Source organism: Procambarus clarkii, unplaced genomic scaffold, assembly GCF_040958095.1.
Source record: "Procambarus clarkii isolate CNS0578487 unplaced genomic scaffold, FALCON_Pclarkii_2.0 HiC_scaffold_836, whole genome shotgun sequence".
NCBI classification, from domain to species: domain Eukaryota; kingdom Metazoa; phylum Arthropoda; class Malacostraca; order Decapoda; family Cambaridae; genus Procambarus; species Procambarus clarkii.
The window spans coordinates 1-14,230 of record NW_027189869.1 but is presented as its reverse complement, the minus strand read 5'-3'; the positions used below and the strand labels follow the sequence as shown (position 1 = coordinate 14,230).

At 38.2% G+C, this 14,230-nt stretch overlaps 1 pseudogene; it reads right to left on the bottom strand.

Moving 5' to 3' along the window:
* Nucleotides 1–568: 568 nt before the first annotated feature.
* LOC138361799 (dnaJ homolog subfamily C member 17 pseudogene) lies at nucleotides 569–1,318 on the bottom strand (annotated as a pseudogene).
* Between the last annotated feature and the right edge of the window lie 12,912 nt (nucleotides 1,319–14,230).

Genomic DNA, 14,230 nt, shown 5'->3' with positions numbered 1-14,230 from the left:
CAGTGTTCACAAATGCCGTCCATTTCGCACCTTCCCCCTTCGCTTCAAAAGTAGCTCTACTGTTATGGGGGGTCTCATGGCTGCTCTGTGAGGGGTAATTAATAATTAATAATAAAGGGGAATATATTAATCGAACCTACATCCAAGAGTATCCCAGACGTAGGGATCTGAGTGTCTATCACTCTAGCAGTTCCCACCTACCACTCTTGTAGTGTCTACCACCCTTCTCTAAGGAACAGAGAAGTATGCCTCCGCAGACAGAGACATGCAACACACATAATGGGAAAATAAAACTAAGTAAGAAGTATTTGAAGGTCGGTTTCTTGGACAAATCAAGACAACATGAGATATATATTTTTGTACAAATTATAAAAGATTATTTTCATCCAAAGCAATCAAACAACTTGTTTATTATTATAAAATTTGATTGAGAAACATTTAACTGGTTTGGCTCACATTCTCTACTGATTCACGACAACTAGATTCAAAGTTTAAATTGGATTTGTCCTTACACTCATAATTTTTAGGATTTTTTTTGGAGGATATGAGGCTTTTTGTGAGGTGCCTCTCACATGTGTGTAACTTTTACTGGTTTGCCAGTTTGACCTCTCTCAAACTGCACTGCCATATCCGCTGCATTTTTGGTCTTATATTCTATTAATGCTGTTCCTTTTCTATTTTTCTGCACCATAACCAGAGCATTGATGTCTCCCCACTTATAGAAGAGTTGGTTAATTTCCTGCTGGGAATACCCTGGCCAATCGTCTGTTGACATCCACTTAACTTTAACTTTGTGACCCCGTGTGTCCATAGCTGGAGGTTCACTGCTTTTGGAGACTTTAGATGAACTCCGAAAAAGCTCTGCCCCTACCTCCCTATTTACTCGATCCAGTTCCTCCAAAATAAGTTGCTCGCCCTCCTTGTCCAATCTTTTCAATTCACGTCGAAACTGTTCTTCTTGTGACATATCTTGCTGTTCCCTACTGCGTTGAACACGTCGTTCCCGTTCCTCCAAATCTGACCTTAGTTTCTGTGATCTGGTAACATGTTCACGGGCTCTGGCAGCTGCTGCTTTACGACTCTTGAGGGTCTTGTCATATGCTTTACGTGTTCCTGGATCTAACAAAATCTCAAGAATTTTCTTAAGTTTGTCAAATTCATCAGTAGCGAATGGGTTATCTGGATTCTTATCCGGATGACATTTAAGAGCTCTTTGTCTGTACGATTTCTTAATCTCCTTTTCCTCGGCATCAATAGTTATCCCCAGAATTTGATAGAAGTCCAGTTTCGATAGTTTCGTATTATGTTCCTGCGACATAACGTCCTCAATGCGTCACTACCACTTTCACAAGAGCTAATATTTTCGACAGCTGCTTCTTATGTTTTATTACGCGTTTCTGGAGCGAATGATCTCTGTCCTCAGCTTGCTGTCAACAGTCATATGTAAAGACGTCAAATGTTAGTTAATTTATATCCTACGTACATCTCACTGGGAGGAGACATGTAGCATCTCTCTCAATATAAAAACATAGTCCTGGAACCTCTGTTAATCATAATATATATAAATTATTTAGATTCAGGTTTGAACATAGGATCATAAGAATAAAGCTCTGGTTAGCCCCATTTAGATTATGCAGTTCAGTTTTGGTCGCCGTACTATAGAATGGATATAATTTCACTTGAACGTGTCCAACGTAGGATGACTAACTTAATTAAGAACATAAGAACAAAGGTAACTGCAGAAGGCCTATTGGCCCATACGAGGCAGCTCCTATTCTATAACCACCTAATCCCACTCATATACTTGTCCAACCCGCGCTTGAAACAATCGAGGGACACCACCTCCACCACGTTACGCGACAATTGGTTCCACGAATCAACAACCCTGTTTGTTGTATTTACCCAAGTCTTTCCTAAATCTAAACTTATCCAATTTATACCCATTGTTTCGTGTTCTGTCTTGTGTTGATATTTTTAATACCCTATTAATATCCCCCCTGTTATGTCCATTCATCCACTTGTAAACCTCTATCATGTCACCCCTAACTCTTCGCCTTTCCAGTGAATGCAACGTAAGCTTTGTTAATCTTTCTTCATATGAAAGATTTCTAATTTGGGGAATTAACTTAGTCATCCTACGTTGGACACGTTCAAGTGAATTTATATCCATTCTATAATACGGCGACCAAAACTGAACTGCATAATATAAATGGGGCCTAACCAGTGCAAGATATAGCTTAAGAACCACACCAGGTGTCTTGTTACTAACGCTTCGATTAATAAATCCCAGTGTCCTATTCGCCTTATTACGAACATTTATGCATTGATCCTTTTGTTTTAAATTCTTACTAATCATAACTCCCAGATCCCTTTCGCAATCCGACTTCGCAATCTCAACACCATCTAGCTCGTATCTTGTAACTCTATCATCATTACCTAGCCTCAGAACTTTACATTTATCAGCATTAAACTGCATTTGCCAATCATTTGACCATTTCAAAACCCTATCTAGATCAACTTGAAGTGATAGTGAGTCCTCCTCCGAATTAATTTCCCTACCGATTTTCGTATCATCGGCAAATTTGTAAATGTTGCTACTCAAACCTGAATTTAAATCATTTATATATATTATAAACAACAGAGGTCCCAGGACAGAGCCCTGAGGTACTCCACTAACAACATTATCCCACTCTGACTTAACCCCATTTATACTAACTCTGTTTCCTTTGGAATAGCCATGCCCTAATCCAAGTTAATATAGCACCCCCCAGTACCATGAGCTTTTATTTTTTTAATTAGTCTTTCATGTGGCACTGTATCAAAAGCTTTGCTAAAGTCAAGGTACACAACATCACAATCCTTACCACTATCAACTGCCTCAACTATGCTGGAATAAAAAGTTAGCAAATTTGTTAAACATGAACGGCCATTTGTAAAACCATGTTGCGACTCATTTATTAATTTGTTTTTCAAGATGGAGTCGAATTGTATTTGCAATTATTGATTCAAGTAACTTTCCCACAATAGACGTTAGGCTAATTGGCCGATAGTTTGACGCAAGTGATCTATCTCCTTTCTTAAAAATTGGTACCACATTAGCTACCTTCCATGACTCTGGCACTCTGCCTGACTCTATTGATTTATTAAATATGGTAGACAGTGGGTCGGAAAGCTCCTCTTTGCATTCTTTAAGCACCCTGGCAAACACTTCATCCGGCCCTGGGGATTTGTTTGGTTTTAGTTTTTCTAATTGTTTAATTACATCCTCCCTGGTAACTACTAAACTAGTCAACCTGTCCTCATCCACACCCACATAGACTTGTTCGGCTGAAGGCATATTGTTAAGTTCTTCTTTAGTAAATACAGATATAAAATATTTGTTAAAAATACTACTCATCTCCTTGTCATTATCCGTTATTTGACCTGTCTCAGATTTTAATGGACCTATCCTTTCCGTAGTCTTAGTTCGATATAACTGAAAAAAACCTTTAGGATTTGACTTTGCTTGCTCTGCTATGCGAACTTCATAGTTTCTTTTTGCTTTCCTAATCTCTTTTTTAACATTTCTAACCAGTTGTATTAATTCCTGTTCTAACCTTACTTCCCCATTCTTAATCCTTTTGTACCAATTTCTCTTTTTACCTATAAGGTTCTTTAAATTATGTTATCCACTTTCGGTCATTAGTATTCGATCTATTCAATTTGTATGGTATATTACGTTCCTGTGCTTTGTTTAGAATATTCTTAAATAAGTTATATATTAAATCCACATCGAAATCCCCTGTTACGTCACCTGTCGCTGGGTTCATGTCTCGCTCCAAGACCGGCCCACACTCCATACCCAAGAGTTTCCTATCTATTTGACCCAAAAAAATTCTTAGGCTATTAAAATCAGCTTTTCGTAAATCTGATTTTCGAAATTTTCGATTGAAAAGATTTCTAATTCCCCAAATTAGAAATCTTTCATATGAAGAAAGATTAACAAAGCTTAAATTGCATTCACTGGAAAGGCGAAGAGTTAGGGGTGACATGATAGTGGTTTACAAGTGGATGAATGGACATAACAAAGGAGATATTAATAGGGTATTAAAAGTATCAACACAAGACAGAACACAAAACAATTGGTATAAATTGGATAAGTTTAGATTTAGGAAAGACTTGGGTAAATACTGGTTCAGTAACAGGGTTGTTGATTTGTGGAACCAATTACCGCGTAACGTGCTGGAGGTGGGGGTCCCTCGATTGTTTCAAGCGCGGGTTGGACAAGTATATGAGTGAGATTGGGTGGTTATAAATAGGAGCTGCCTCGTATGAGCCAATAGGCCTTCTGCAGTTGCCTTTGTTCTTATGTTCTTATGAACGGCCATTTATAAAACCATGTTGCGACTGGTTAGCTTTCCAAAACTCTGGCACTCTGCCTGACTCTATTGATTTATTAAATATGGTTGACATTGGGTCACACAGCTCCTCTTTGCATTCTCTAAGCACCCTGGCAAACACTTCATCCGGCCCTGGGGATTTGTTTGGTTTGAGTTTTACTATTTGTTTAAGAATCAAAGAAAACTGGGAATGCTTCTATGGAAGAAATGAAATGTATGCTCGTGATGGGGTGCATCTATCGGGGGCTGGGGTTGTTGCTGTTGCGAACTCGTTGGAACCAGTGGTTAGAGGTGTTTGTTTGGGTTTAAACTGTTAGTAGATAGTGGTATGGGAATTGATTTGGAGGAAGGAGGTAATAAAAGTATGTGTTCGTGGGAGAAAAGAATTGGCAAAATGATCAGGGAAAGAAAAGGGCCTCAAAAAAACAATTCACTTAGGATATATTACACTAACAGTAGAAGTCTAAGAAATAAAATTAATGAATTAAATGCTCTTGTCTGCACAGAAAAATAGATATTATTGCACTTACCGAAACGTGGATGAACGTAGAAAATAGAGAACTATTAGCTGAATATCAAATAAATGGATTTAAACTATTTCACACAGATAGATATATTAGACGAGGAGGGGGAGTAGCCATATATGTTAGGGACAATTTGAAATGTAGTCTCAAAGAGGGAATCAAAACTGAGCCCCACACAGAAACTATTTGGATAGAATTAAACGAAAAAGCAAATAATATTATAATAGGAGTTATATATAGGCCACCAAATTTAGACAGAATGGAAGCAAAGCATCTATGGAATGAAATATCTAGATCTAACAGTATTTATGTCATGGGTGACTTTAATTTTAGTGGAATAAACTGGGTGAACAAAACTGGGAATAGTGAAGCAGAAGATTTTCTAGAATTAATTGACGATTGCTTTCTTACGCAACACATTAAGGAACCAACGCGGGAAAATAATATTTTAGATTTAGTGTTAACTAACAGGGAAACACAAATTAATGACATCGAAATAGGGAGTGAGCTAGGGAACAGTGATCACAAAGTAATCAGATTTAGCATAGAATGGAATAGACCTGTAGGAGAAAATTCTGTTAAAGTGCCAGATTTTCGAAAAGTTGATTTTAATAGCCTAAGAAATTTTTTGGGTCAAATAGACTGGAAACTCTTGGGTATGGGGTGTGGGCCGGTCTTAGAGCGAGACATGAACCCAGCGATAGTTGACGTAAAAGGGGATTTCGATGTGGATTTAATAAGAACATAAGAACAAAGGCAACTGCAGAAGGCCTATTGGCCCATACGAGGCAGCTCCTATTTATAACCACCCAATCCCACTCATATACATGTCCATCCCATGCTTGAAACAATCGTGGAACCCCACCTCCACAATGTTATGCGGCAATTGGTTCCACAAATCAACAACCCTGTTACTGAACCAGTATTTACCCAAGTCTTTCCTAAATCTAAACTTATCCAATTTATATTGGCCCTGAATCTGTAGCTCCAGCCCCCTCTACTGGCAGGGGGTTGATGCTGGACCTGTAGCTCTAGCCCCGCCTATTACTGGCAGGGGGTTGGTGCTGGACCTGTAGCTGCAGCCCCCTCTACGGGCAGGGTGGGGTTGGTCCTGAACCAGTAACTCCAACCCCCCTCTACTGGCAGGGGGATGGTGCTGGACCTGTAGCTCCAGCCCCCTTCTACTGGCAGGGGGTTGGTGCTGGACCTGTAACTCCAGCCCCCCTCTACTAGGAGGGGGGTTGGTGCTGGAACTGTAGCTCCAGCCCCCCTCTACTGGCAGGGGGTTGGTGCTGAACCTGTAGCTCCAGGCCCCCTCTACTGGCAGGAGGTTGGTGCTGTAGCTGTAGCTCCAGCCCCCTCTACTGGCAAGGGGGTGGTCCTGGACCTGTAGCTCCAGTCCCCCCCCCCCCTCTATTGGCATGGGGTTGGTCCTGGACCTGTAGCTCCAGCCCCCCTCTACAGTAGTGTAAACCGGGCCATAGACCGTCCCTTTTGCTTTTTCCCACGGCCGGTCTATTTTCAACTTTTTAGACCGTCCGTTTTGCTTTTTCCCACGGCCGGGCTATTTTCAACTTTTTAGACCGTCCGTTTTGCTTTTTCCCACGACCGGTCTATTTTCAACTTTTTAGATCGTCCGTTTTGCTTTTTCCCACGGCCGGGCTATTTTCAACTTTTTAGACCGTCCGTTTTGCTTTTTCCCACGGCCGGGCTATTTTCAACTTTTTAGACCGTCCGTTTTGCTTTTTCCCCCGGCCGGTCTATTTTCAACGTTTTAGACCGTCCCTTTTGCTTTTTCCCACGGCCGGTCTATGGCGCCGGGCTATTTTCAACTTTTAGACCGTCCGTTTTTTCAGGGGCTGGTCTACGCACCCTGGGTTTTATACAAGTCGCTCTATGGCCCCTGCCATTTTCGCTCAAGGGGATTAAACGGCCGCCTCCAGTCATCCCCAAATTTCGTTAGCTTAGTGACCCTGCACAGGCATGTTAAAGGGGATTAAAAAGCCGGTCATTGGCCCCAGGGTTTTCTCGAATTTTCTTTCATGGCCTGACCCATGCACAGGCATAGCCAATGGTCAATGACGTCATCAACTTACCTGGGGATTAAAAGGCCGGCTCCTGGCCCCATCATATTTCGTTACCTGAGCAACCCTGCACAGGCATCGCTAATGGATAATGACGTCACCCCCGTCTTCATTTTCCCTGTATAAGTCCGTTTTCTGTTACAGTGTAATTATTCCCATTTTCAATATTTATAGCAAAGGGGGATTCAAATGCTGCCTTCTGTCAAGCCTAATGTGCAATGGCGTTAATCATTATAAGCTCGTTTTTCTCAATAAGGTATTGCCGTACTGTTTCCTATTGTCTAAGATCATTTTATAGCTAAGATTACATAATAATAACATAAGAAATGACTTCAAACCCTGTTTACAGAACCAGTATTTACCCAGGTCTTTTTCCTAAATCTTAAACTTATTCCAATTTATGTCCATTGTTTCATGTTCTGTCTAGTGTTGATAATTTTAGTAGTCTATTAATATTCCCCCTTTATCATGTCCATTCATTCACAGCTCTATCATGTCACCTCTATTTCTTTGCCTTTCTAGAGAATGTAATTTAAGCTTTGTCAATCTTTCTTCAGAAATTGCTTATTGAGCATAGGGCAAAATAAAAATGAAAACTTACTATCTTTCATTTGTATAAAAACAGTCCCCTGCCAGGCGTGGTGACTTCAATGCGATTTCAGTACTAATCCAACATTACTGTATAAACTAACAGTCCCCTGCCAGGCATGGTGACTTCAATGCAATTTCAGTAGTAATCCAATATTACTGCATAAACTCATAAATGGATATGCGCATCTCACATTCACTCAAGAACATACCTCCCTTACACCTTGCGGTAGCATATAACAAATCAAAATACTCATTCGGTGTACATATATAGGAATACTACATTCAGTAAAAGCAAGCCTCTCATGTTTCTTAAATAAGGCCTTCTGCAGTTGCCTTCTTTTTCTAACGTCATCATTCCTAATGCGGTGCGAGGCGCCAACGCCGTAAATGCGGATCCCAGGAGGTTCACACATAAGTGTGAACTCTTAATCTGGCTTAATACCTCAACTGTACTCTGTGCTTCATCAAAGTTGATATTCAGCTACAATGGCTCGTATTTTTGCTCATTGCTCATATTTTCTGATATTCATAAACCCAATCAAACCATTCTAACCTAACCTAACCTAACTTATTATATATAACAAACAAATGCATTCTACAGACCAGGTATTGTTGTTTTTGTTTGGCGACATCACGAAAAGCGACCTCAGGTATAGGGATAAGATATTGCTGGCCATTGACCAATGCGGCCTTTAGCGTTCTACTGACATATGTATTTAATGTTATTATTCAAAAATGAGTAGACTAGCCATCCCCACCTAACCTAATCAGAGGACTAAGAATATACATTTTAGTCATCCACAACTGTAATCATTATTCAGTGATAAGTTCAAAAGTATAACAGCAGCCCAAATGTCGTACTGCAATTTAAGCAGAATCGTACATCTGGCAGCATAGCAGGTGAGCTGAACATAAGAATAAAGGTAACTGCAGAGGTCCTATTGGCACATACGAGGCAGCTCCTATATATTTCCACCCAATCTCATTCATGTCCACCCTATGCTTAAAACAACCAAGGGATCCCACTTAAAGCATTTGTTTACAATAATAGTTTTAATAAATAGCTCTTATTCTAGTTTTATACACAACAGCAATTATGAAACCCTATAGCTAGATATTCTACTATAATCCACAAGTAGTTACCACACATCTGGCAGTACAGCGGATTAGTGGCTGTGTTCATAGGCTAGTCAACTGTCCTCACATCCATCAAATAGCTATCCAAATGTCGCACCTCAATTCATCCATCTAGCAACTCAGCTGGCTGCTAGCCACTATATTCATAGGCTAATCATTTCTACACCTCAAAAAATCCTAGATTTGCTACGCAAATCAGGTAACTTGTTTCTAAACCAACAGTCGCAAATACAAGCATACATACCTACTCATACTCCACAACCTATACATTCATAGAGAATAGCCTAGTTTTTTGCCACCATTTCCCCATTAATCAGATGCAATTTATGCCATGCACACAGAAAATACAGCATCTACACACCAAATATGCCATTTATTCGCAAAATATATTATTTACACTCAAAATATGCCATCACACAAAAATATGTCATTTATAGACAAAAATATAACATTTACATGCAAAAATATGTCAGTTGGACATGAAAATGTAGCATTTACACAATACTGCATGGACACTCAGAGTATGACATTTACACAAAGTACAGTATTTTGCACAAATATATCAAAATGCTTATGCATTTAGACAATCAAAAATGCGCTTTCACTAAAATTACACAATTTCACAAACATAATTTTCACGAAATACCCACACATTGTCTCATAAACCAAAATACACTTACACCATGAAGATCTATTTTATCAGATTACAGAGCTTACACAAAATACACAATATTCACACACAAATACAGTTGCACCAGTTCCACTTCAACAAATATTAAAAACGCAACTTGCATAAATGCACTATTATCACAAAAATTATTATAAAACATGGACAATTATTACACAGTTTGTGTAATTATTTTACATCTTTGCACAATTAATACAAGAAAACTTGCTATATAATTACTCAACTTGCACAATGACAATCAATACACAAAGGTATAAATAAACAATTCGTCCATATGCAATTACACAACATGCGCAATTAATACACAACTTATACAAATATTACACATCTTTCATAATTATTACACAACTTGTACAAATGCATATCTAGCACAAATACGTACAATACACAACTACCCCAAATACGAAAATACACAACTAGCATAAATACACAATTTACACAAATACAATTGCGACATTTACACAACTCGCTCAAAAATATAACCAATACACAACTTACCAAAATATGAACAATACACAACTTACCAAATATGAACAATACATAACTAGCACATATTCATTAAATACACAACTAAGCAATTTCCGCAAATACACATACAAAAACATATACAATTAATACATACAACTTTCACAAAACAATACACAATTTATAGAAATATAATCAATACATAATTGCAATAATCATACAACTTATGCAAAATACATAATCTGCACAATTAATACACAAGTATATTAATTGTGCTATATATGTACAAACACAACCAACTAGGTCAAACAATACACAATTTGCATGATATTTTTCTGGGTATATTTAGGACATTAATTATAATATGCTGAGTTTAACCAACTCCCCAAAAGTCAGAATTTCACATATAAAAATGGTGCATATGACTTCCTATCTCAATATATAACACATTCTTTTTCCATTAAGATATCAACATTATTAGTGCTAAACTATTCATCTAACATATGTCCACTGTTTTAATGTCTAATTAATACCTTCCTTGTTACATCCTCTCCAATCAGACCACCCATATTTATGTATTTATTCAAATCATCTAACAGACTTATTTGTTCTAGCCTTAGTTATGTTAGGGCAGGTGGGGTTAGGTGAAGTCAGTATTTTCTATGATAATTTTAGACAAATTTGCTATATCTTATCAAAATGCATCTTGTTAAAACTTAAATTCATCTAAATCTATAAAAAATATACTTCGCAAATTTGACTAAATTCAACCTAGCTAAACTAAATATGAGCATCCCATATCTTCACATACAAGCCTATGTCGCCTCTGTCCATACATTATATGAGTCTGCCATATAGCTCGAACCCCAAATAGGAAAATTTACACTATTTCATAAACATGCTAGTTCATTACCCTAAGATATTATATATGTCCTTCCCTACACGACCTCACCTAACCTGACCTGGCATAATCAAACCTAGATTTAGTTCAAGTTGGTGAAATTTAAGCTATGCCACTTTAATTCGACATAATTTATGGCAATTTCCACCAAATATACCCAAATGTTGCGTAGCATAGCACTGCCAAAGCCCATTTTCTCCTATTCCATACTACCCTACACAACCTCACCTAACCTGACCTAGCATATCCAAACCTGGATTTGGTTAAAGTTGGCGAAATTTATGTTATGCCACCTAAATATGACCTAATTTAAGGCAATTTCCACCAAATATACCCAAATGTTGTGTATCATAGCATCACCAAAGCCCATTTTTACCTACATTTTCTCCTATTCCATCCTACCCTACACAACCTCACCTAACCTATCATATCCAAACCTGGATTTGGTTAAAGTCTGCGAAATTTAAGCTATCCCACATAAATTCGACCTAATTTAAGGCAATTCCCACCAAATATCCCCAAATGTTGCGTATCACAGCACTGCCAAAGCCCATTTTTACCTACATTTTCTCCTATTCCATCCTACCCTATGCAACCTTACCTAACCTATCCTACCATATCCAAACCTAGATTTGGTTGAAGTCTGCGAAATTTAAGCTATCCCACCTAAATTCTATCTAATTTAAGGCAATTCCCACCAAATATATCCAAATGTTCTGTATCACAGCACTGCCAAAGCCCATTTTTACCTACATTTTCTCCTATTCCATCGTACCCTACGCAACCTTACCTAACCTATCCTAGCATATCCAAACCTAGATTTGGTTAAAGTCGGCAAATTTAAGTTATCCCATATAAATTTGACCTAATTTAAGACAATTTCCACCAAATATACCCAAAAATGTTTTGGAACATAGCACGGCCAAAGCTCATTTTAGCTGAGTTTTCACCTATTCCAACCTGCCCTAGACAACCCTACCCATTCTCTCCTGGCATATCCAAAGTCAGATTTGATTATAGTTGGCAAAATTTTATGCCTTTCCCACCTAAATTTTACCTAATTTATGCCAATTTCCACCGAATATACCCAAATGTTTTGTATCTTAGCATGGTCAAAGTTCATTTCACCCAAGTTTTTCACCTATTCCATCTTACCTTACACAGCCTTACCTAACCTGACCTAGCATATCCCAAGCTAGATTTGATTAGAGTTCGTGAAATTTATGCTGACTCACCTAAATTCAACCTAATTTAAGACAATTTCTACCCAATATACCCAAATGATTTGTTACATAGCTCAGCCAAAGACCATTTTACCCGAGTTTTCACATATTCCAACCTACCCTACATAGCCTTACCTATCCCTGACCTAGCAGATTTGATTAAAGTTGGGTTAATTTAAGCTATCGCCATCAAATTGGAGACAATTTCCACCAAATATGCCTAATTGTTGTGTATCATAGCACAGCCAAAACCCATTTTACCCACATTTTCATCCATTCCATCTAAACCTGGACCTAGCCTCTGATACTACATATACTCAGAGAAGTGATGTTTTTTGGATATGAACCTAAATGCCCGTGCCTAACCTGCAAGAGTCTTGGAGCTTTGTTGAATATTTTATCTATTTTTCTTCAAAAATTGAAGTTTTGGATATGAACCTATCCGCACTGTGCCTAACCTGCTAGGTTCTTTGTTGAACATTGTAACCATATTCATAGAAAAGTGATGTTTTGGATATGGACCTAAGAGCCCCTCTCCTTTAAAACTTGGAACTGTGTTCAATATTGTAGATATAGTGTTTAGTTTTTACACATCAACCCAACCGTCCTGGACCTAACCTCCCTTCCTCTAACTTCAAATTTATCGTAAATATGGAAGGACGTGTTGTTTGTGCAACAACCCAACCGTCCTTGACCTAACCTCCATTTATCAAACTTCAAATTTATTGTATTTATGGGAAGAAGGTGTTGTTTATGCATCAACCCAACCTCCCTGGACCTAACCTCTGATACACGAATCTTGGTTCAACATTGCATCATACTCGTAGCATATTTTATTTCACATAATTCATCCATCCTCAACCTAACCTCTATTACCTGAGGGAGGAAGGTTAATGGAAAACATGATAGATAATGGGAATTTTCTCTACATCAGTTCGACTTAACCATCCTTAACCTAACCTTAGTTAGAAAGGGATATAACTCACCAAAACTATTTAATTACCATTTACCTTATTTTCCTTATCTTCCACGAACTCTAATCAAATCTAGCTTGGGATATGCTAGGTCAGGTTAGGTAAGGCTGTGTAAGGTAAGATGGAATAGGTGAAAAACTTGGGTGAAATGAACTTTGACCATGCTAAGATACAAAACATTTGGGTATATTCGGTGGAAATTGGCATAAATTAGGTAAAATTTAGGTGGGAAAGGCATAAATTTTTCCAACTACCTTCTGAAGATGTATTTAATATACGAAAGTACTTAATATATATATATATATATATATATATATATATATATATATATATATATATATATTATATATATATATATATATATATATATATATATATATATAAGCCTATACTTGCATAAACCACAAGTGAAGATAAACAATCTTTGGACAACACCCACCAGTGGGACTCGAACCCAGAAAGCACAACTACCTTCCAGTAGCTGGCATAACTAGTATGCTTTAACCCACTACGCCATCAGACCTTACAAAAGAAGTAGATAGTTCGAGATATATATATCTCAAACATCTCTACCTCCCGAAGGCACCAGATGAGTGAGGGGTCAGTCTGCAATTTTCGTCAAGCCACTGTCAATGTGAGAGAACTCGTGTCCAGCTTATAAGCCTATACTTGCATAAACCACAAGTGAAGATAAACAATCTTTGGACAACACCCACCAGTGGGACTCGAACCCAGAAAGCACAACTACCTTCCAGTAGCTGGCATAACTAGTATGCTTTAACCCACTACGCCATCAGACCTTACAAAATTGTTTATCTTCACTTGTGGTTTATGCAAGTATAGGCTTATAAGCTGGACACGAGTTCTCTCACATTGACAGTGGCTTGACGAAAATTGCAGACTGACCCCTCACTCATCTGGTGCCTTCGGGATGGTAGAGATGTTTGAGATATATATATCTCGAACTATCTACTTCTTTTGTAAGGTCTGATGGCGTAGTGGGTTAAAGCATACTAGTTATGCCAAGCTACTGGAAGGTAGTTGTGCTTTCTGGTTCGAGTCCCACTGGTGGGTGTTGTCCAAAGATTGTTTATCTTCACTTGTGGTTTATGCAAGTATAGGCTTATAAGCTGGACACGAGTTCTCTCACATTGACAGTGCTTGACGAAAATTGCAGACTGACCCCTCACTCATCTGGTGCCTTCGGGAGGTAGAGATGTTTGAGATATATATATCTCGAACTATCTACTTCTTTTGTAAGGTC